The sequence below is a fragment of the Herpailurus yagouaroundi genome, unplaced genomic scaffold (assembly GCF_014898765.1).
Source record: "Herpailurus yagouaroundi ecotype Mexico unplaced genomic scaffold, PumYag 161, whole genome shotgun sequence".
Taxonomy (NCBI): Eukaryota; Metazoa; Chordata; class Mammalia; order Carnivora; family Felidae; genus Herpailurus; species Herpailurus yagouaroundi.
The window spans coordinates 8,134,734-8,156,668 of NW_024412402.1; the positions used below are offsets into that span (position 1 = coordinate 8,134,734).

At 49.0% G+C, this 21,935-nt stretch overlaps 1 long non-coding RNA gene across 3 annotated transcripts in view; it reads left to right on the forward strand.

Moving 5' to 3' along the window:
* LOC121035421 (uncharacterized) overlaps positions 1-21,935 on the forward strand; it is a 204,853-nt gene that overhangs the window by 59,590 nt on the left and 123,328 nt on the right. For all 3 annotated transcript variants that reach the window (XR_005792876.1, XR_005792874.1, XR_005792875.1), the window contains exons 2-3: positions 6,790-6,995; positions 15,245-15,349. This is a non-coding gene — a long non-coding RNA (uncharacterized LOC121035421). The remainder of the gene's footprint in view (positions 1-6,789; positions 6,996-15,244; positions 15,350-21,935) is intronic.

The following is a 21,935-nucleotide window of genomic DNA, read 5'->3' on the forward strand; positions in this document are numbered from 1 at the left end:
AATCTTAAGCAGGCTCCACACTCAGCATGGAACCTGACACAGGGCTCCATCCCAAGACCCTGGGATCATGACCTGAGCGGAAATCAAGAGTTGGACTGAGCCACCTAGGTGCTCTTCTCTGATTACTATTAAGAGTGATTTCTTACTTCTGTAGATTGTTGCACAGTTTGGAGATAGCGTTCCCCCATGCCACCTCGTCTACTCCTTGCAATCAGTGTGGGGGGCGAGATTACCTTGATTCCTACACTACAGTTGGAGAAGTCAGAACTTAGAAAGTCCAAGTGACTCGCCCGAGGTCATGAATTAGAACGAAGTGGAAGAGCCTTCCCAACTCTTGGTCTGGAGCTTTCCTTGATTCGTCAAGCTGTCCTTTGAGACATTATATAAAGGTGACTCTTGGAATGCAACATTCTTGGGGACCGTGGTGTCCTGGTGGTCCACCTCTATTTCATGAAAGAACCGGCTGTGGCCTGTGAGGTGAAGGGTCTTGGGACTGCAGGAGGCATTGGGTTCTACTCCCAGGATGTAGGGCAAGGCTTCTCACGCAGGAGGCTCCCATAAATGTTTGATGTATAAATGAATGAATGAATAATTGAACAACCAGATCTCAGCTTTCCCGATTCCTAGTCAAACATGCCTTCCCATATACCTATCTCATCCCTGCACGTTCATTGATCGGAAAATCTAAAAAGCAGTTTTCAGCCTTAAGAAAAAAACACGAGTGGGCCCCCTCCGTCGGGAGCAAACACAAGAAGCCGTGTGGGAGGGGGGCGAGGAGAGACTTTCCAGGTGAAGAAACCAAGGCAGGGGCCTCGCTTGGTGCTGCGGTGGAAGGACGCCCAGCAGAGGAGGTGCCCTTGATGCTTCCCTGACTTCCTGATCCCCGGGGAGGAAGCGGCCTGCACCAATCCCATCCTTTCTGCAGGGCCCGGTGGACACGTCGTGTTTGGCACCCAGCCAGAGCCCATGCTTCAGAACCGAGGAGGGCCACTAAGCAGGAAATGTGGCCGCCTCGTTCACAACCTCTCCTGAATTTCATTTGTGACAAACCACTCTTCATAAACCCCAGAACTGCCCATCGTCACCAGGGTGAGGCAAGCAATGCCTGCTGAGAGGGAAAAACAATTAGAAATACAATTAATGTTATAAAAGCTGGTCATAAATATTTGAGTTCTCTCTCTGGAGAGGAGGGACAAGATGACAGCTCACAATTCCTTGTATTGACAAAAGAGGAAACAGTCCATGAAACTGGTCATTTGCCTGGGTATTTTTATCTATCAGATCCCAGAGTCGGAACAAGGGAAGCATGAATGATTGGATTAGCTGTCCAGCCTTTATGTGCTTTTGCAGCATCAGCAATATGCAATTGCTGCAACCCTCAGACAGACGTGGGCATGCATGCACGCACACACACACACGCGCACACACACACGCCAACGTGGGGTGGACACACTCCCATGCGGCTAGGCAGGCATGACCCTGGGCTCAGATGCTGCCATCCGACAGCAGAGGAGGATGAACTCCTCTACCTAGGCCAGATGTAGAAAACCATGAATATCCTCCCTCCAGAGCTCTTCCTCCTTGTTCTTGGAGAATGACAGAGCCAAAGGCATCGTATAGCATCTCGTCTCCCTCTCAAGGGCCCATGCCCCTCGTGATGCCCTTTGCGTTGGTATCCTTTGCGCCTTGGCCTTGCCTTCCAAGCGTCCATTTGGTTGTTCCTTGGGTGGTCTTGGCTTCACGACATGCTCGATGCGGCAAGGCCTGTTCAGTTGGCAGCCCCCAACCCCTCCAGTGCCTGGGTCCTCTCTTCCCACTCTCCGCAACTCCTGGGTACCTCCGTGCCCCTGGTGGGACTGGGAGGGGGTAAGCAGGGCAGAGGGTGAGCATGGGAGTCGCAAGTACCCTGTGCTGTTTGGGACAAAGGTCCCCCCTCCGCAGGCATATGCAACCACCTGGAACCTATGCCCACCAGCAGGAAGCAGAGCTCCCTTGCTCCCCTTGCTGGGGGCACCATGCCAGCATGGCAGATGGGCGTGTTGTCAGCTGCCAAGGGACCTCAGATAGGATCCAAATAGGTCTGCATTTTTGGAGGGCAGGACATGCTCTCCTCTGCTCCCCTTAGTAAATGCAAGACCAGCTGATGAAACCATCTCTCTACGTATTGCCTCGGTTCCCGTGTGCATTTCCCTCACCCCCATTATTGCCTCTCGGCTAATAGGGAGGATGAGAAGACGGGCGGGGCGCGCGCTGGCCTCTCCCAGCATTCACCGACACCTCCATATGTTCTGAGGGCGGGCACCTCTGGACTGAGAAGCACGAGATCCCCAAATCTGCTTGCTGGAGCTTTTCTTTCGCTTTTCTGGCAGATGATTGCACGGCGTCAGCTTGATTACCTGAAAGTGGTAGGAAGCCCACTGCCTCGTGGGCAGCTCCTCTTTTGCCGGACAGTTTTATTCCGTAAAACAAAATCTGCATCCAGATTAATTCCAGCTCTGCCCTGGAGCAGCCGAGAACAAATATGCCTTCTCTTCCTGTATGACAGCTCTTCAAATATTTTAAACCAATGCTCACATCCCCGAAGAGCCTCTGCTTCTCTCGGCTAAGTATTTCCTGTCCCTTCAATTCCTACAGTCATACCTGGAGTGACACAGGACCCAGATGGCTTGTTTGGATTGGGTAGTGGATTGTTAAAAAAAAAAAAAAAATAGGTGCTGAATTCAGATACACTCGAGACTGAGTCACCTTTGTTCAGTGAAGTCCCCCCGTCTTAGCTGTTGTCTGCTGCCATTCAGTTGTCTACACATTTGGATTAAATGGCATTTACTGAACTGTAACTATGTGATGAGGGATCTGCCTTTATTAAAAATGGATATTTGTATTTTAGAAATGAGAAAACCGGTACACAGAGATGACCTAGCTTCTGTTGGGTCATACAGCTGGTCTATGACAAAGCAAGGGTACGAATCTATTATGGCTTTTGTTTGGTTGAACGTCAACCAGGCTTCCATAACTGGAGATTGAGCAGGGTGCTGGAAATGCATGTGATGTGCCCACATGAGTCTGTATTTCCATGGTGTAAGGCTAACCAACATCTGTCAACAGACTACCCCTAGAGTAGGGCTGTGGACAGGGGCAGGAGTAATGGAAGGGGCCTTTTACTCTGCTCTCTGGATTCTTCTGTTGTTTGAATGTCCTTAAGGATACAACATACCTAAGTAATTCTCATGTATGTGAAATACAAATAAAATGCTTATGATTTAGATGGTAGCTTCAAGTTGGATACAATCCAATGGGTGAGTTAAAATATACTTAAGAATAAAGAAAAGTCGCAAATGTGAGAGATGGCGTGGACTGGTGGCCACGAGCATGGCCACCTAGAGCTCCAGAACCTGGATGCCAATCAGGGTGGTAGCCATTACTTGCTCTGTGACCTTGGACAAGTCGGTCAGTCTCTTTACTCCTTTATTTCCTCAACTGTAAAATGGGAATACTAATTTTTAGTACATATGTTTTAGGTTATGTTTGTCAAGAATAATGAGTCCTTTGATTTTTTTTTTTTTTTTTTGATTGAGGTATAATTTACATCAGTGCAATGAACCCTTTCCAGTATAGACTTATGAGTTTTGACAAATGCATAAAGCCATGTAACCACTCCCACAGTAAAGATATTGAACGATTCCATCAACCCCACCCCCACCCCCCAAATTCCCATGTCCCTTGTCATTTAACCACTCCCCACCTGCAGCCCCTGGCAACTACTGATCTGTTTTTTGTTCTGACAATTTGCCTTCCTGGAATAACTTATAAATATAATTATATCACATATAGCCTTTTGAGTCTGGCTTCTTAGCATAATATATTTGAGATTCATCCGTGTTGTTCACGTAATTCATTCTTTTTTATTGCTGAGTAGGATTCCATTGCATATAAACTACAGTTTGTATATCTGTTCACTAGAGGAAGAACACTGGCGTTGTTTCTGGTTTTGGGTGATTATGAAAAACGTTTCTATAACATTCACATACAGGTTTTGTGTGCACATAAGTTCTTTTCATATGGTAAATACTTAGACTGGAATTGCTAGGTCATATGACAAGTACATATTTAACTTGATAGGAAACAGCCGTGCTGTTTTCCAAAATGGCCATATCGTGTCACATTCCCACCCACAAAAAAGAGAGTTCTGGGGGTCCCACATCGTCCCCAGGGCTTGGTATTACCAGGTGTTTATTTATTTAGTTCTAATTTCAGCCATTCTAATAGGTCTTAAGTGATATCTCATTGTATTTTAATTCGTGTTTCTCCAATGACTAAAAATATTGAATATTTTTTTCATGTGATCGTCTGCCATCTGTGTACCTTTTTCGGTGAAATGTCTGTTGCTCATTTTTTTAATGGGTGATTTGTTTTCTTATTGTTGAGTTTTAAACGTTCTTTATGTATTCTAGATTGAAGTCCTGTGTCAGATATGCGTTTTGGAAATATTTTCTCCTAGTCTGTGACTTGTCTTTTAAGTTTCTTGATAGTGTCTTCGAAAGAGAAGCTTTTAGCGTGGATAAAATCCAGTTTGCCAATTTTTCTTCTATGCATAATGACTTTGGTGTTACCTAGAGTCAAAATAGTTTTCTCTCATAATTTCTTCTAAAGGTTTCATAGATGTAGGTTTTGCATATAGGTCTATGTTCCTTTTTGGGTTGCATTTTGTATATGGTGTGAGGTAAGGTCAAGGCCTCTCACACTTCCAAGGCCTCTTGGACTTCTTGGATCCTTCACCTTCCCCTCGGCCAGGGTGTTTGTATTCTTTAAAGACCTTTCGCGTAATGCCTGTGCTAATATTTACATCCTTGCTTAACTAGGCTGGCCTCTGCTGCCCTGGGCATTTCTTAGACTCAAGCAGGATGGAGTTGCAATCTTTCCAAGCTATTCGGTAGCTGTTTTCCCCTCACAGCATAAAGCACGCTAAGAGCTGGAAGCTGCTTAGTGTGCAGGCTGCCTGGGGGTTGGGATACGTCCGGTGAAAGATGTTCTGGGCCTTCCTAGTCCTATATAACTCATGGATTAGAGCCTTGACTGTTGGTTGGTCATGGTATATACTGGCAAGAAGCAGGACAATTCAGCTGTCCTTGGGCCCTGGGCCCCTGGTTAAAACCCATCTATAGAGAGCTGCTGATCAACCAACACTGAGGTTCTGCGAGGTGGATGGTAGGGTAGGGGAGTTGAATGTAATCAGATCTCTGACAAAATGTGGGCCAATGGGAGCAAACACAAGAGCCTCTTGGCAGTCGCCAGTTTTCACTCTCCCCTTTGCTGATCATAAAGACAAAAGCCAGTCCTAGGGCACCCGAGAAAATGGGTGTGGTCCACTATCCCCTCGGTTCTGTCCACCTATCTCACCAGCTTGCCCCTTTCCATTCCTGTGTGCCAGTATCTCAAGCAGGGGAACAGAGGAAATGAACAAAGTAGTTCAGGCTGGTGTGCGAGACAAAGCTCCAAGGCCTTGAAGTGTGAACTCAGCAAGGGCCCCATATGTTCATGTTTCTACTCAAGACACCAAGTTTAGATGCTTAAACTTGGGATGGAAGAAAATAGAATCATGGGAGCCCTCAGCCTGAAGAGATTCCTAGAAAATCACTTTGTCCCCAGCCTCCTGCCTCTGATCAGAAACTCACATAAGTGGTCCAGGGTAGGAGAGCCCAAAAGAGATAGTGCAATCTCCCTTGGTTATTATCTCCAGCATTAACCTTGACTTAGGCACTTTGGTATTGGTTCTGGTCTCTGGGCAGACGGTATCTATAAAGGAAGGTGCTAGCTGGTCAGCAGAGGCAGGCTGTGGAATCAGGAAGAGACCCGAGATAAGGCAGAGATGGGCATGGTGTGAATGAGAAATGGGAAATCCAAGTGCTTCCGCTCTTTAACACCCCAGCGATCCGAAATAGTGCAAGTACATGCTCTGGGGCAGCTCAGGGGTTCTGCTGTTTCCTTGGTCAAATGATAGCATTGTCCTGGGCTGCTGCTGCTTCTTTGTAAAATAGGGGAAATAAACCACTGCCACCATAACTGATTTTTGTGAGTGCCTACTGTTTGTAAGTTTCTTTATATGCGTTTCATTAATTATTATTATTATTATTATTTGAGAGAGAGAGAGAGAGAGAGAGAGAGAGAGAGAGAATCTCAAGCAGGCTGCACGCTCAGTACAGAGCCTGGTGCGGGGCTCAATCCCATGATTATGAGATCATGACCTGAGCCAAAATTAAGAGTCAGACACTCAACCGACTGAGCCACCCAGGCTCCCCTTTATATGCATTTTCTGCTTCAATTCTCACAACAGCCTGAGGGAAATATTCTTATCATCCCATTTTACAGATGCGGAAACAACGGCACAGTGAGGTTAAGTCGTACCCAAAGTCCTACTTGTACAGAATCCCCCCTGAAACGGTTAGATTATATAAGCCAAGGTCCCATCCACAGCTTCTCTGTTTTGCAGGCCATCAGTGCGCACCATGCAAGTATGGAGCTCAGGCTGGCGAACAGGCACTCCAATTACTTAACCTCATGAGGTTCCGCAAAGGGCGCAGATTCACAGGGAGTTAGGGGCACCGGGTTCTCCATCTGGAATTTGCTCAAAGTGGCCACCTGATCCAGCAACTAGACCCACCCGCTCTGGCCCTTCATTTCCTTTATGCTACCAGAAGGGCTCCGAGGAGATGATTTCTCAGGTCCCGTCACGTGCTTACCTTTATGATTTTATGATTCTTATTTATTTATTTTCTTATTCTGCGCCTTCAGATTCATGAAGGGATGTGAGACTGGGGCCAAGTTCCTGGAGACAGGCTCCACACTGGTCCTGAGAGAAGAAGCAGAAGATTTCAGCGAGAGGGACAGAATTTAAAAGGACGACTTCCCCATTTCTTCCTGCTCCTCTGGATCTTATACATCTTTCAACATTCAGCTCAAGGCCCATGTGGCCTGGGAGGCCTTCCAGTACCAGCTTGGTAAACGCACTCTTTTGTAAATATAATCTGTGTGTGCTGCACAGTTTGAGACGTATTAATTAATTTATTAATGTACTTACTTATATCTGCCTTGTGCCAGAGCAGACTTGTGGTGGCTTACATGGATACGAAAAATGGAATGAGATGATATACAGGAGAAGCCAGTGGGAACGGGAGATAAAAAAAACAAAGGAATATCCCTGGGGATCAGGAATGAGGCTAGTAGAGGGACGCAGAGCTCCCAGCCCTAAACACGTACGGCTGGCTTCAAATCTAGGGTATCTGGAAGCCAGTGTGAGCAGAGTAAATAGATCAGTCTCACAATTCATAGTGCCTGCACGATGGGAGAAAAAAGAAGGAAGGAAGGAAGGAAGGAAGGAAGGAAGGAAGGAAGGAAGGAAGGAAGGGAGGAAGGGAGGAAGGGAGGGAGGGAGGGAAGGAGGGAGGGAGGAGGAAAAAAAGGAGGGAGAGAAGGAGAAATAGTAGGAAGGATGGGAGGGGAAAGAAAGAAGTTTCTTTTAAGTTTATTTATTTTGAGGGAGAGAGAGAGACAGAGAGAGGAAGAGTAGGGGAGGGGCAGAGAGAGAGAGAGAGAATCCCAAGCAGGCTCTGCATTGTCAGGGTAGAGCTCGACTTGGGGCTCGAACTCATGAACTGTGACACCATGACCTGAACCAAAATCAAGAATTGGATGCTTAACCGACGGAGCCACCCAGATGTCCCAGGAAAGAATATTGTTTTAGGAGAAACCCAACTCTCCCGGTGCCCTGTGGGCACGGGGCTTTCCTGGGCACCTCCCTGTATGTAACCGGGGAGGGGCAATGTGCTCAACAGTACCTTTCCGTAGCCGCAACTCCTCACGTCTTTAGGCCGCCCCCAGTAGCATCGTCCCTCAACACAGACCACACTTTGACTCAGGAAAATGGAACCAGAAGGACTCGGTCCAGTAACCGGCTCTCTGGGGCTCTGCCTTAATCTCGTGACTGTTAATATTTCTGGAGGGACGGATGGACTGCATACCCTTCAGGCAATTGTGCTTACGCTTTCCTTCTCTCAGCTGGGTTTCTGATGGACACTGCATGGCAGTGAGTTCGAGACTATATTCCCTGCCAAATACCTGAAGTGCAGCTCTCGGGCTGCCAATTAAATACGGCCCCATATGCCTTACAAACACACGAGCAGTTGGAATCTGCCAGCCCTAGGGGAGGGTTGTCATTCTCTTATGAAAATCGATGCGCCTACCCGGGACCTGGACTTGATCAGAGGACCACCCCCTTGGTTCTGAGCTAAGCTGAAGGAGTCTGCAGGGTGTTTCGATCCCCTCCTAGACCAGAAGTGTCTGTGCCATAGGGCAGAGAGATTTCTCCGAGAATGGAGACCTTCGGATTCCACCATCAAATGCCTAAAACAAGAAGCGTGGTCTATAGGATTTCCAAGTCCCCTTACAGCAGAAACATTTATAATTCCAGAAGGAAAATGCTTCATGGGAGGAGGGCTGTTAAACACTAGAAAATTCTACCACAGGAGCGGTGAAATTGCCTGCCTCAGAGAGGCAGAAACCCATGCTGTCTGGGGTAAATTGGAACAGATCTGCCTGGAGGCAGGGGGCTGGACAGGATGGCCTCTGGAATGCTTATCAAAATGTCCCAGGTGGTGAGTATTCAGCTGGCTTATCTGTCTCCTAAGTGTGCACGCCCTGGCTTCAGATATTTGTGTTCTCTGGGCACACACTCCCTCCTCGTGTGGAGACACTCGCATGCACGCCCATCAATGTTGATCCGACCCTCCCCAGCTAGCAGCCATGTGCGGGGAGCCCCCTCTGCAGAGTCTTTCCTGGGAAATGCATTAGGGCTACACAGCATTCCCCTCATAAAAATACAACAAACAGCCCTGCCAGGGGTCCACAGAGTAATGACTGTAACCCAGTGGCGTTCTTGGAAAGGGCTCTTCAGAAGCAAAGCCGAGAAGACTTAACAGAAATCTTTGGGGGTAATTAGGTTTCTGGAGTGCACAAACCTCTTCAGTCATCAAGAGTCAGAGAGGATTTGGTCTGTAAATCCTACACTGGGCCAGGCTGGGCCCCGGCGCTTCCCCCACTGCCCCTGCCTTCCCCCTCGTCAGTGGGCTATTGGCCACAAGGAGCCCCGCTTTCCTGTAGGTGTGCTACGGGTATCCCTGTGGGGACCCACCCTGACCCGCATGAGAAAACAGTTGTTGCCGAGAGGAGAGGCACAGGGAGGCTGAGGCAGAGTGTTGGTCTCGTGCCCAGGGTGGGGCCCCACAAACCAGATGGATGGATTTTTGTCTGGAGGGCACACAGGTGAGGGGTTCATGGTCCCAGACGGAGGGCTGGGATGTCTGAACAATTTCTTTTGTCAAGGATGGAAAAGAGAACTTCCCACCTACTTCCTTCCAGTTCCCCAAAGTCCCTTTCCCCACCCCCGCGGGCATGTGGGTCTCGAGAGTGGTTGAGAGCCTGGCGGGCTACAGCGGGGTACAGAGTGTGGACAGTAGGAGGGATCGGGCCAGGCTGGCCTGCCTGCTTTTCCCAGTAGGTCCTCCGGCCCTGCCCTACAACCCTTCCCCAACTCCTCTTAGGTGCAGAGAGAAGAGGGACCCTCCTTCCTTCTCCTGGGCTCAGCCCCCCCCCCCTTCCCCTGGGGGCGCTCTGTGGGTGGCGGGGCTAAAAGCAGATCCTTACCTGCACTGCCTGGGAGCTGGGTCAGGGGGCAGGGAGGGAATGAAAAGCAATCTGGGAGTTCTTGGGCCTCAGTGGCGCGCACACCTTCAGGGCATTTAGGGAAAGTAGATTAAGAAATCTTTTTCCAGATAAGAGAGGCCTGTAAAGAGGCCAAAGAAAGGGAAAACCACCCCCCTTTGATCACAGGGGATTGTAATTACTCAGATATTGATTGGGATAATAAGTTTGCCAAAACTCCAGAGAAGGAGAGATATTCCCCCAGGTATTTTGCTTTTGCAGCATTTGCTGAGCTCCTCTGTGAAGTTAAAGTCAATTTGGAGGCCTGGGCCTGGCCCCGAAGTCCCCAGAATGGGAGTCGGAGACCTTTTCCTCCTGTAGAGAGTGGTGCGCATGCCCAGGTGTGCCTCCCTCCCTCCCCGGAGCTGTCCCCACCGTCAACATCCGCAAGACCATCGCTGTTATTCATGACCCTTGGGGCTCCTTGGGGTTAAGTGGCATCAGGAACTGAAGCTGGCCTCAAAAAGAGAGTAAGCCCTAAGCCTGGACTCCAGAATCTTCTTTAGTAGTTTTCTTTCTTTCTCTGCTGCAAGCCTTCTCTGTCGATGTCCCCTGCAGTAAACCCCTGCGCGTGCGTGCACACGCACCCGCCCACGCCCACACACCCACACACGTGTTTGTCCAAGCCCACCTACATTTCCAACGCAAGTCTTCCCTGCACAGTGTCCACATGTCCGCACCCAGCATGCCCCGAGTGGGATCAAGAGCTCTGGCTCTTGAGGGTCTTTGGGGTCAGACGAACCTGAACTCAAGGCCCGCAATCCTGAGCAAGTCCCTTTACCTTCTGGGGTGGCGGAGTTATCTGCAGAATGGGGATCATGGCACAAGGACGCCATCTTGCCTGGTTGTTGAGAAGGGCAAATGAGGCGATGTAAAACATTTGGTACAGCACCTGCCTGGTCAGAAGCACCCAATGAAAATCCTCGTTATTGCTATTGTGATGCTCCACCCACTCTCTGGCATTTTGCAGGAATAATTGCTTGTGTAGAATTTTCTTCCATCACACCTGCAAGCCAAGGCTCTTCTCAGTCTTCCGGGCCCAGCCCAGACTCCAACTTTGCCCCATCCTGGGCACCACCCTTTCGCTCCCGCCTAGGATGTCTGTACCTGGTAGGGCTATCGCGGCGGCCAGCTTTGAGTTCTGAGTTTGAAATTGAGGGCAGGGGCTATGGCTTACCTCATCTTTACATCTCCCCTGCTTCAAGCCCAGAGCTCCACACTAAGCACACCTGATATATGTAGGTGCAATACATCTTGGTTGGTTTTTTATAATAATAGGTGCCATTTAGTGAGCAATTACTACGTGCCTGCCTCTTTTCATGATCACGATGAATCGTCATAGCAACCCTACAAAATGTTACTACTTCCATTGTATAGATGTGGAAAGTAAGGCTCTGGACAGATGAAATCACTGAGTGGTCACACAGCTGATGTGCGGCTAAGCCCGGCTCCAGGTGGATCCCATAGTTATACAGGACTAGGCAGACCCAGCACAGCTTTCCCTGGACGTATCCCAACCCCCAGGCAGCCTGCGCACTAAAGCAGCTTCCAGCTCTTAGTGTGCTTTATGCTGTGAGGGGGAAACAGCTACCGAATAGCTTGGAAAGATTGCAACTCCATCCTGCTTGAGTCTAAGAAATGCCCAGGGCAGCAGAGGCCAGCCTAGTTAAGCAGGGATGTAAATATTAGCACAGGCATTACGTGAAAGGTCTTTAAAGAATACAAACAGCCTGGCTGAGGGGAAGGTGGAGGATCCAAGGAGTCCCACAGAAGCCACCGTGTTGGAGGCACTTTGCAGGATATGGTGTGATGAAGTGCCGGGACGTCTTGTCAAAGAAGGACTCCTCAAATAGGTTCAGGCTGACAGAAGGCAGGGGAGAAGGTTGGTTCCAATAGAAAATAAGTGGGGAATGGAGACAGAGGAAACAGTGGGTGCCTGGCAGGGGAGCTACGGAAGACAGGAAGGACAGAGATGAATGGACACGTCAGCAGGAAAGACTGATTTTGCTGCTGATGGTGATGATGATATTGATTGACGGGGTGCCCAACACCATGTGATGCAGGAAGGGATCAAGCAGCCTCGCCTCAGCAGTGTAAACGTGCTTTTCCTAGTGGGAAAGGTTGTTTCAGAATGCAGTCTCACTCCTCTCTATCTTTCTAGACTGCCAATACCCAAGAGGACCCCCAACCCCCTCTGATTCCTTCAATGAGCATTTATTCCATGCCTGCTCCAGGTTTGCTGGAAGGATGGGCCCTGCAGAGACACATGGAACTTGGGACTCCTGGAGGAATCCACAGTCTAGTGAGGAACAGGGCACGTATTGACTCTGATGCAGTGGGATGTGGGTCATTAGAGAGTACAGTAAAACCCTGGCTTGAGAGCATAATTCCTTCCGGAAACATGCTTGTAATCCAAAGCACTTGCATATCAAAGCGGATTTCCCCATAAGAAATAATGGAAACTCAGACGATTCGTTCCACAACCCCAAAATATTCATGTACAAATGATTACAATACGGTAATATAATCCTGTATATTCAAGTGTTCTGGGAACTGGGAGGAAGGTGTAGGGGGGAGGCAGTATCGGGGCTGCGGAGACTTTTAAGGATGGGAGGATTCGGGTAGGTGGGGTGTGGTAGGGACACTGAGCAGAGGCCATGGTTTCATAGACGTTTGGGGGGCATGAGAGCGTATGGTGTATCCACGATGGGCCTAATGGAGAGCCCAGTGTGTCTAGGGGTGGGATATATGAGCAGTTGCAACAGATAAGGTCTGAAAGATACGGTGGGACAAAATTGTGAGAAAGCTTTGAAAGACATGTTGTTGAATCAATCAACAGATTTATTTATTGAACATCTGCTATGTGCCAAGTACGGAATCTGTCACTGGGACTATAATGGCAAGCATACCAGAGTCGATCTCTGTCTCCTACATAGGATGGCCATATGTCCCCATTTCCTTCTTGTCCTGGAATAATTACTACTAAGGCCTCCCTTTACTTTCAGAAACACACATTGTGTGGTCATTCTGTCTAGAGAGCTTCAGCCTAGCGCAGAAAGCAGACAGATCTAGAACTCCAGATTGTGCTGGGTGGTGTGAATGCCACGTGCAGGTGCCCTGACAGCAGCCTCCAGAGGAATCTGGACTTTGCTCAGGCAACACGAAGACATAGAAAGTATTTAAGGTGGAGATCTCTGTTTCGGAAGTCATGGGATTTCTCGTGTTGAGATATCCCTCTCTCTCTCTGTATTTTTTTCTCTTCCAGTTATTAACAATAAAAAATTGAAAAAAAACCACTTTTCATCATATAGCATCCCACACTGCAAATGAGGCTCATGGGTGTATTTCTCATGGGGGGTGGGGAGGGAGCAGGTGCAGTAGAAAGGCAAAACAAGGGAGTCTGCTCTCCGACCTTGCTCTCGCCTCAATCCAGCGGCCCGATTATACGCAGGCTCCTTCACCACGCTGGTCTCGGCTTCCTCCTCTTTAAGAAGGGGATGGTCTTTCCTGCTTCCAGGGGGGGTTGGGAGAATTAGAAGTCATGTGAGTAATGACGTCCTAGGATGCACACGGTGGGCATCCTAAAAGCGGTACTGTTCTAGATTTTCTGAGCGTATGGTTAAGAAAAGGTGCTGTGCCTGGTAGAGAAATGCATTTGATTGAAAACACAGGAAACTGTGGGCAGAGTGGACAACTGAAAGAAGGGAAAAGGCCCATGGAGCTTCAGCCACTAGAAGGAAATTGGGTTGAAAAACAAACACCTCAATGGTAACATACATCCCTCTCTCGCGGGGATCTAAATAACGCCGGAGCAGGGCTGTGCCTGTGTAAGGGCAGGAGGTATAAGGGAAATCTCTATACTTTCCCCTCAATTTTGCCGTGAACCTAAAACCACCCTAAAAAATAAAGTCTCGGGGCCCCTGGGTGCCTCAGTCAGTTGAGCGCTGACTTTTGGTATCGGCTCAGGTCATGATCTCACAGTTCATGGATTCGAGCCCTGAGTCAGGCTCCACACTGATAGCTCGGAGTCTGTTTGGGATTCTCTCTCCCTCTCTGTCTGCCTCTCCCCTGCTTGTGCTCTCTCTCTCTCTCAAAATAAATAAGTAAACTTAAAAAGAAATAAATTCTTAGTAGAATTCACAGACAAAACAAACACATACCCACCCTTTTCAGTTAGACCCTTCATGGCCCTTAAGCACCAGAATCTGCTTGCCTGGCAGGCTAAGAGTGGGGGGAGAGGCTTCTCACAGAGCAGATTCGGAAAACCCAAGGTGTCCTCCAAAGCCAGGACAGGACAGTGGCTGCCTGGGAGATCAGACAGTGAGGCCTGAACAGGAACTTCCTGGGCTTCATCTTTTTCCCAGCTCTTCCTCATCCCTCTGGTTTTCACAGAACTCCCTCTGTGGGGGAGACGGTGGCTCCTGAGAGAGGCGACACTGTCCCAAGGCCCGAGACCCGGGACAGGGTGGGCCAGCTGGGTTGAACGCAGGAGCCCCGGGCCTGTGCGTGAGGGCGAGGTAGCTGAGAACACGTCAGCCGTCTCCATGCAAATCTGGCCGGTATCTTGACTGGGTGGCCAGACTCCTAGGGTCTGCATCTCATTTCCTTTCTGCTTTGCCTCCGCCGTTCTGTGATTTATCTGCTGGGGCTGCCATAACAAACTACCAGAGGCTGGGCGGCTTAAGTTGCAGAAATTTATTTTTGCCTCATCTTGGAGGCTGGAGTCTGAGATCAAGGTGTCGGTAGGGTTATTTCTTCTGAGGCTTCTCTCCTTGGCTTGCAGATGGCTGTCTTCTCCCTGTGTCTGCAGGCGGCCTCCTCTCTGTGCACGTCTGTGTCCTAATCTCTTTTGATAAGGACACCAGCCATATTGGATTACCGTCCACCCCAGCGACCTCATTTAACCTTCAATTACCTCTTTAAAGACCCAAATCTCTAAGTACAGTCACATTCTGAGCTACTGGAGGGTTAAGATGTCAACATATGAAATTGGGGGAGGGGAGGAAACCCAGTTCAGTCTAGAACATACAACTAGGCAAGTCACCCCTTTGGTCTTAGCTCCTTGGGAGAGAAGAGAAGTGGGTGGGTTGGCCTACTGGGCCTCCTCTCTTGGAGAAGAGTGGAACTGAGAACCTGGTGGCTTTTGGAAGCAGGTGCAAATCCCTTTCTGAAGACTCTTGGCTTTCTTTCCCCTGAGCCACTGGGTAATCCTCCGCTGGTGTTGGGGTTCCTGAACCCCTACCTCTTGCCTCCTCAAGCCTGCCTTTGGGATGGATCTGCGTTCTGTGTCTGGCTGAGAAATAGGGGTCTTTTCTGAGATGACTCTTCACCTGGGATTGTCAAAATGCATTTGTCTTTTGCAGAAGTCCCTCTAGCAGAAAAGAGCTCTAAGCTGCTGAAGATCCCATGCAGAAAGTTCCCCTTCTGTGAGATCAGAGGGCCAAAGAATTTACTGTGCTTTCTTTCCTTTTACCCCTTCTTTCCTCTGCAGGGGAAGGCAGGAGACCACACCTGTGTTTGTAATATCACAGACATGCTGGGATCCGCAAATGTGTCATTAGCCCACCGGGTTGGCACGGAACAGCTGCATCTGAAGGTGATTTAACACAGGTAGAACCCTACTTACGGGTGGGCAGGGTTCCAAAGATTTGCTTGGAAGTTGGTTACCATGAGGTGGGAATGTTTTTTGTCTCACAGAAAAAGTGTTAAATGTAGGGGGAGGTTTTCAGGGAACTCCGTGAAAATCTATTAACTCACACATAACTAAAGTACTAAATATGACCATTTCTGTCCCCAGCACCTAAATGCCACATTCACCAGCAATTCACTGGGAAAATACACTGTGAGTTCCAATTCCGTGTATCCCTATGAATGCTTCTCCCTTATTCATACAGCTTTTCCGACGGTGGCCCTGTGGGAAGGGGACTTTTAGGGGAGGGAAAGAAGGGTGATATTGGGCCAGATACTTCTGGATGCCACTAAAGCAACACATCAAGAGTGCAAAATATTCATATTTTTAAAAGCATGCACACATAATTGATCACATTCCACCTCATAGCATAGTAACCTTGTAATGTAAGGGTTATGACGTCTGTTCTAAGGCAATGGAGTATGGGGCCCAGAGACGTCAAGTGAACCCTTCAGGGTCACACAGCAGAGACAGTTGCAGATTTCAAGAGTCTAACGCTTCTCACATCTGCATCCGATGTGTGGGTCGGCACCTCTCCAGCTCATCTCTGCTGGAGAATACAGGCCCGGGGTTTTGATGAGTCTGGCAATCGCTGAATGGTACACCTTGGCAGGGAGCATAGGCTTGCTCTTCTCCAGGAGTGACCATGACCCTGGAAAGGGCTGGGATGGGGCAGCTCATGCTGCTTTGTGAGGGCCAGGCAGAGGTTTGGAGTTGGTGACAGCCAGTGCAGATTGCAGAGATTTTAGGATAAATGGTGATTTTCCTCCTTGGTGATTTCCCAAGGCTACTGAGGCCTGACAATTCTGGCAGGGAAACCAAATTTAAATGAGTCCCTTTTCAAGTCCGCCTGAGGGGTAGGCATTAGTCAGAGAACTAACAACCTCGCCTGACTGTTTCCTGTGTTCTGCACCCCGGAGTAGGAGCTCACGAGGAAACACGGCCATTGCTCCAAAGGTACTTTGTACGTGGACAGGAGAAGACAAACACACACAAGCCTTGCACACGTTGACAAAGGAAATGTACAAGTCCATGTAAATTCCTCTCCTCTGAGAACGTAACTGCGTCTGGTCATCAGAGTTGGGGCAGGTTCACTCAGATGAGGCTTCTGAGCTGGCCACAAGAAACCCTACGGGATGTGAGGACTGGAAAGGAGTCTAGATATTCAGTCCAACCCACATCTTTTCAGACAAAAAGCTGAGACTCGGGAAGGCTAATGATTGGCTTGAGGATCTAAGACAATGAACAAGAGAGTCAGGATCAGAATCCAGGTGCCCCCATTCTGTGTCTAGTTCCTCTTATAATTGGGGGAAGAACCAACTGAAAAAGGTGTCAGAGGATTGGAGCAGGGAGAGAGGATTTTACAGACCAGCATATTCATATTGAGCAGAAGTGAGAAATTGGAGAATAAGGTGATGGGGGTCATGTGACCCAAGACCTTGAAGGCTGAGTGGACTAAATCTGGATGTTCCAGCCCCCCCCCCCCCCCCCCACCATGATTGGCAATAAGGACCTGGAGGATAGACTCCCTCTAGCTACCTTCCAGGGCTTTCTTCTGCTGATATTATTTGTAAAATGGATTATTCTGCAAAGACTCCACCTTAAATCAAAAACTGTTGGCTTTTAGAGTTCACCCAGGATGTTAATCTGGGTCAGAAATTCTGTACTCCATGTTCCACACTGGAAGGTAAGGCATCGAATCCCAGACCTTGAGTGCTCTGCACATGGAGACTCTTGTTTGTTTGGGTTTTTTTAATATTTTTTAATGTTTATTTATTTTGAGAGAGAGAGCATGCACATGTGTGAGTGGGAGGAGAGAGAGGGAGAGAGAGAATCCCAAGCAGGCTCTGCTGTCAGCACAGAACCCGATGTGGGGACTCCCATCTCACCAACCATGAGGTCATGACCTGAGCCGAAATCAAGAGCCGGACGCTTAACGGACTGAGCCACCCAGGGGTCCCTGGAGTCCCCTTGTTTTGCAGCTCAGCCAGGCATAAGGACTTTGGCTGCACAGAAGTGAATTCCTGTTGGCCAGGTCTCAGCTTTCCCCACGTATCTCAGGGAGGACCCCATAGGGCTCCTTAAAGAAGCAGCCTTGTGTATGTGGATGCTGGATGGGGACAGAGCGGAAGGGAGAGGGCAAGGAGCCTGCGGAGGAGTCCAACAGGATGCAAGGCTCGCAGCTGATCCCCTGCTTGCTGCCATTGGTCTGTTGGTATTGCAGAAACATGGCTCCAGCACCAGGGGAGAATGTAAGGGTCAAGAACTGCAAATTGTAAACCACAGTGAAGTGAGATGAATCAATCTGCAGTGACCTAATAGACAGGAGGAAAGCCTGCTAACAGGAGGCTTAGAAAAGGCTCCCAGGATGTACAGGGCCGCGGGAGATCATGACCAGGCAGCTCTGTCCACTCGGACAACCAGGCCTGGGCAGCTTTGGTCACGTGGTTGTCAGGGTGGAACCAGGCCACCTGGGACCAGGCAGCGTCTCCCCTGTGCCGCATCCTATCCTCAAGTTCAGGGTGGAAGATGGTTCCAGGGAGCAAGCCTGCCTATTCTGCAGTCACGGACCCTAGAGAGGAAAACATTGCTTTTGTTTCCATGGCTGTCATTCTTTTCTGACTCACAATACACGTCTGTTATCAGAAATACAGAAAATCTATAGAAGAAAGTAGGATGTCATTCACGGGCACACCCCCAAAGATTGTTACTATTAATGTATCAGGGAATTTCCTTCCAGGCTTTTTTCCCCCCCATGTACATACAGTTTAAAATGCAATTGGAATTATATTATATTTACATTCTTGTCATCCTTTGTCATGTAAGATTATATCAAGAGCCTATTCCCATGCTATTGAGTATTTTTCCATAACATGTTCTGAAAAACTTTCATAGCATATTTAATTCTGTGTGTGTACGTACATATAGTTACTCAACTACGGTTGGATGTTCAGATTGTTTGCTAATTTGTACCACTGTGAACACTACTACAAACGAATATCTTTTCATCATCATAGTACTTAGCCACGATCCTGACGATTTCCTTAGGTCACTTTCCCAGAAGTGGAATCCGTGCTTCAAGGGCTCTTGTTACACATTGGCTAACACCCCCCCACCTGGAATGCTATACCAATTTGCATTCCCATTCATCAGTGGCTATGACAGTGCCCGTTTTACTGCCCATTTGCCAATAAGTATGAGTTATTATATTCTTTTAAGTGGAAGGTCATCTTTCCAGAAGCATGCTCAGCTTACTGACAGCACAAACCCCAAGCATGGAAGCTAACTTCTTTGTGTTTGTGGGCAGAGCTCAGTCAACCCACGAGTGGGGAGAGTCAGAAAACCTAAGAAGGCAGAGGCTGAAGCCAATCCTCAGGCAGCCATGGGTGCTAGGGAGGGAGAGGGGGGACCCGTGGATGGGGTGAGACTTGCTCCATCCTTCTCCAAAACGTGAAGTGTATTGAACTGCCGTGCAAACCCCTTCCTCCCAGAGCTCCTGCCCAGGAACGCTCCCTGGCTGATGAGGAAATGAGAGAACAAAGCGCGCCAACACAAAGGCGGGTTTAGTGCTCTGGAAGGCCAGCGATGTGCAAAGCCCCTGACGCTAAGCAGAAATGAAAACGTTAATGGTGAGACATCCAAAGAAAATGTATTCCATATGTACAGGCCGGCTGGCGGCAAAGGAATACAAATGCACTTGGAGATTAGCTGGGGAGAGCAAGGGCAGCAGCAGATAACTTTGGACTTGCTTTCCAGCACCTTAGGTCAGTGTTAGCTGAAGGTACTTGGGGGGTGCCGAATTGGACCATTTTCCTGACTCCAGGAACAGATAAACTTATCGGTGCTGCAACGTATTTTAAATAATCACAAGAGCCGTAATTTATTGGGCAAGCCCAGTACCTACTCTACACTCAAGCTACGTGCTTTCGTGCGACTCATTTCGTCACCGGAACAGCTCTGTGGAGGAGAAGCCGTGCCGGTGTCCCAGGTGAGAAAATGGATGCACCACGAGATGAAGTGACTTGCCTAATGCATCAGAGTGGCAGAGCCTGGATCTTAAATCGGGCCTATGTGGTCCCCTGCCTGTGTTCTTTCCATGGCTATGCCTGAGCAGGGCTTGATCTCCAGGAGTGGAGATGGGGCGGGGAGACCTGGCAGTCCAGGAGCCCGGGAGACGAGGCCTTGCAGCCCTTCTGAGGACTCGCTGGCCCTCCTGATAGAAGTCAACGGCCTTTTCATTCTGTCTGCCACACATTGCTAGTGGTGACCAGAAGATGGGCATCCTGAGGGTGAATATGGCCAACGGGCTTTAACATGTCCTTCTTGTGGCTGGTGAGCCAGGGCCGCTGGGGGCAGGACATTGCCAGAGAGCGCCTTGGTGATGGGTGGGTGGCTGTTGTTATGACCTATATTTTCCTGCTATGGAAAGCCACACACACAGAATCCCCGGAAGACAGGCCCTCAAAGACATGGCCCCATGTCCATGGCAGGGCTACAGCTTTCTGGTCATCAGACTCCAGGCTGTGCTGGGAGAATTGCTTTATCTGCACCTGACTTGAGACCTCCGGCTTGCCTTACACATGCATTCCATGGGAAACAGGGAATGAAGTAGATGTAGAAGGAACCAGAAGGAGTTACTCCTAAGGACTCTCTGGGAGGCCCGGAAAACTGGCTAGTGCCCAGCCACCCCTAACTTCCCGGCTCATTAGGGCCTCCTCAGACTCCCCCAGTTGTCCCACTGCAACGTACTTTCTGCTGACCAAGAAGAATTCTTCCTGCTGACTTGCTCTTTTGCTGGAAAAACACTGGACAGACAAGAATAGGATTTTTTTTTTTTCTATTTGAAAAACAAAACAAGACAAAAACCAAAGCACAGAGCTTTTAAGTAAAGTGCTGGGGGATTGACTGTTCAGGGAAAAATGGGGAATGACTATTATCTCACTGAGAAACTCCGGGTTTGCTAGTCTAGCGTGGAATCAGTCTCAGGCACAAGGTGACCTATCGGTGGTTTTGCTCAGTCTTGGTACCCAGATTCTGAGGCTCCAAGGTATGATGTGCCTACAGGGTAATAACGTTAGTAGCGTTTGCTAAGCCCTTCTATGTGTGAGCCAGAGGTATTCAGTGCTAGGCACGTCACCCCGATTAATTCTCTACATATTGCCCCGAGGTAACATGCCTGTTCTGCAGATGGGGACATTGAGGTTTAGAGAGGCATGGTATTTGGTCATGATTGTGCTTATTCAGGGCCAGAGCTGGGATTCAAACCAGGCAAGGCCAGAGTACATGCCCTCAACCACTTCCTTCTGTTATTCTGCTTCCCGGGGATTAAGGGTTTCTACTCCAGGAAAGAATATATAATTTTCTTTTTCTTGGTCCTTCAGTATTGCAAATAAATACTCATGACAAGGCCTCTAGGAGGGGCTTTCAAGTCAGCTCCATATGATTAAAAAGGATCAATAGGGCCCAACCAAATAGTCTATTTGTTCTCTTGACTGTCCCTGAGTGGGACAGGTGGTCCAAGGTATGGCACTGATTTGTCTGCTGTCTGTCCCTGCTGACATCACTCTGTGTTCTTGATGAATAAACAGCTTCCAGAGAGCCTCGAATGAGTAGTGTCCACCCTCCCCCCACCCCCCCGTCTAACTGTGAGTAGATTTGAGAGGAAAATCCCTGTTTGGCTGAAGTAGGAGGAATCATAAAAACACACTGGGCTTTAGAAATGTAAATATCAGCACAGTTAGATGGATGAGGGCGATGGAGAGATGCCAGAGGAAGGCTGGGTGTGAGAATCTGGCAGACAGAGACGGATGTGAAGAAACACGGGGAGTGAGAGAAAAGCAAAAGGCAAAAAGCCACATGCATGGGTGGAGAGGGAAGCTCTGGGGTGGCCACGAGACCAGGAAGCCGCAATTCAGAGAGGGAGATGGGAGCCCAGTTGGTCTCTGTGAGTGGGCAGGTGAGAGGGGCATGGCCCCTTGGGGCAACCCACGGGTGGGATGCATCCGATAGAAAAAGAAGCTTTGCTTCCTGCATGCCCAAGGCTGCTTGGAGAGGAATAGAGAAGACGCGTGGATGTAGAATGCTGGTTCCCAAGGTGGGGTTCCTGGGCCAGCGGCAACGACATTGCCTGGGAACGGGTTAGTGATGCAAACTTCAGGCCCTACATCAGACCCTCTGAATCAGAAATTCTGTGGCCCAGTCTAACGTTGTGTGTTCAGCAAGCCCTCCAGGTGATTCTGATGCATGCTGGAGGTTGAGAACCACTGGTGCAGAGGGATGGGGAGAATGAGGAGGTGAGATCAGGAGTATGTAGAGGTCTCGCTCAAATTCAAGTGTCATGGGAGAAAAGACAAAAAACAACAGTTTTATTCTACTGGAAAAGTGCACGGCGCATGGGGATCATGGAGGGTCATAAGAGGAGAGGGAGACAGTGTGGTGAGCTAGCGTCAGTCATTCCTGGAGCAAGGTGGGACATGGAGGAAGGCAGAGCAGC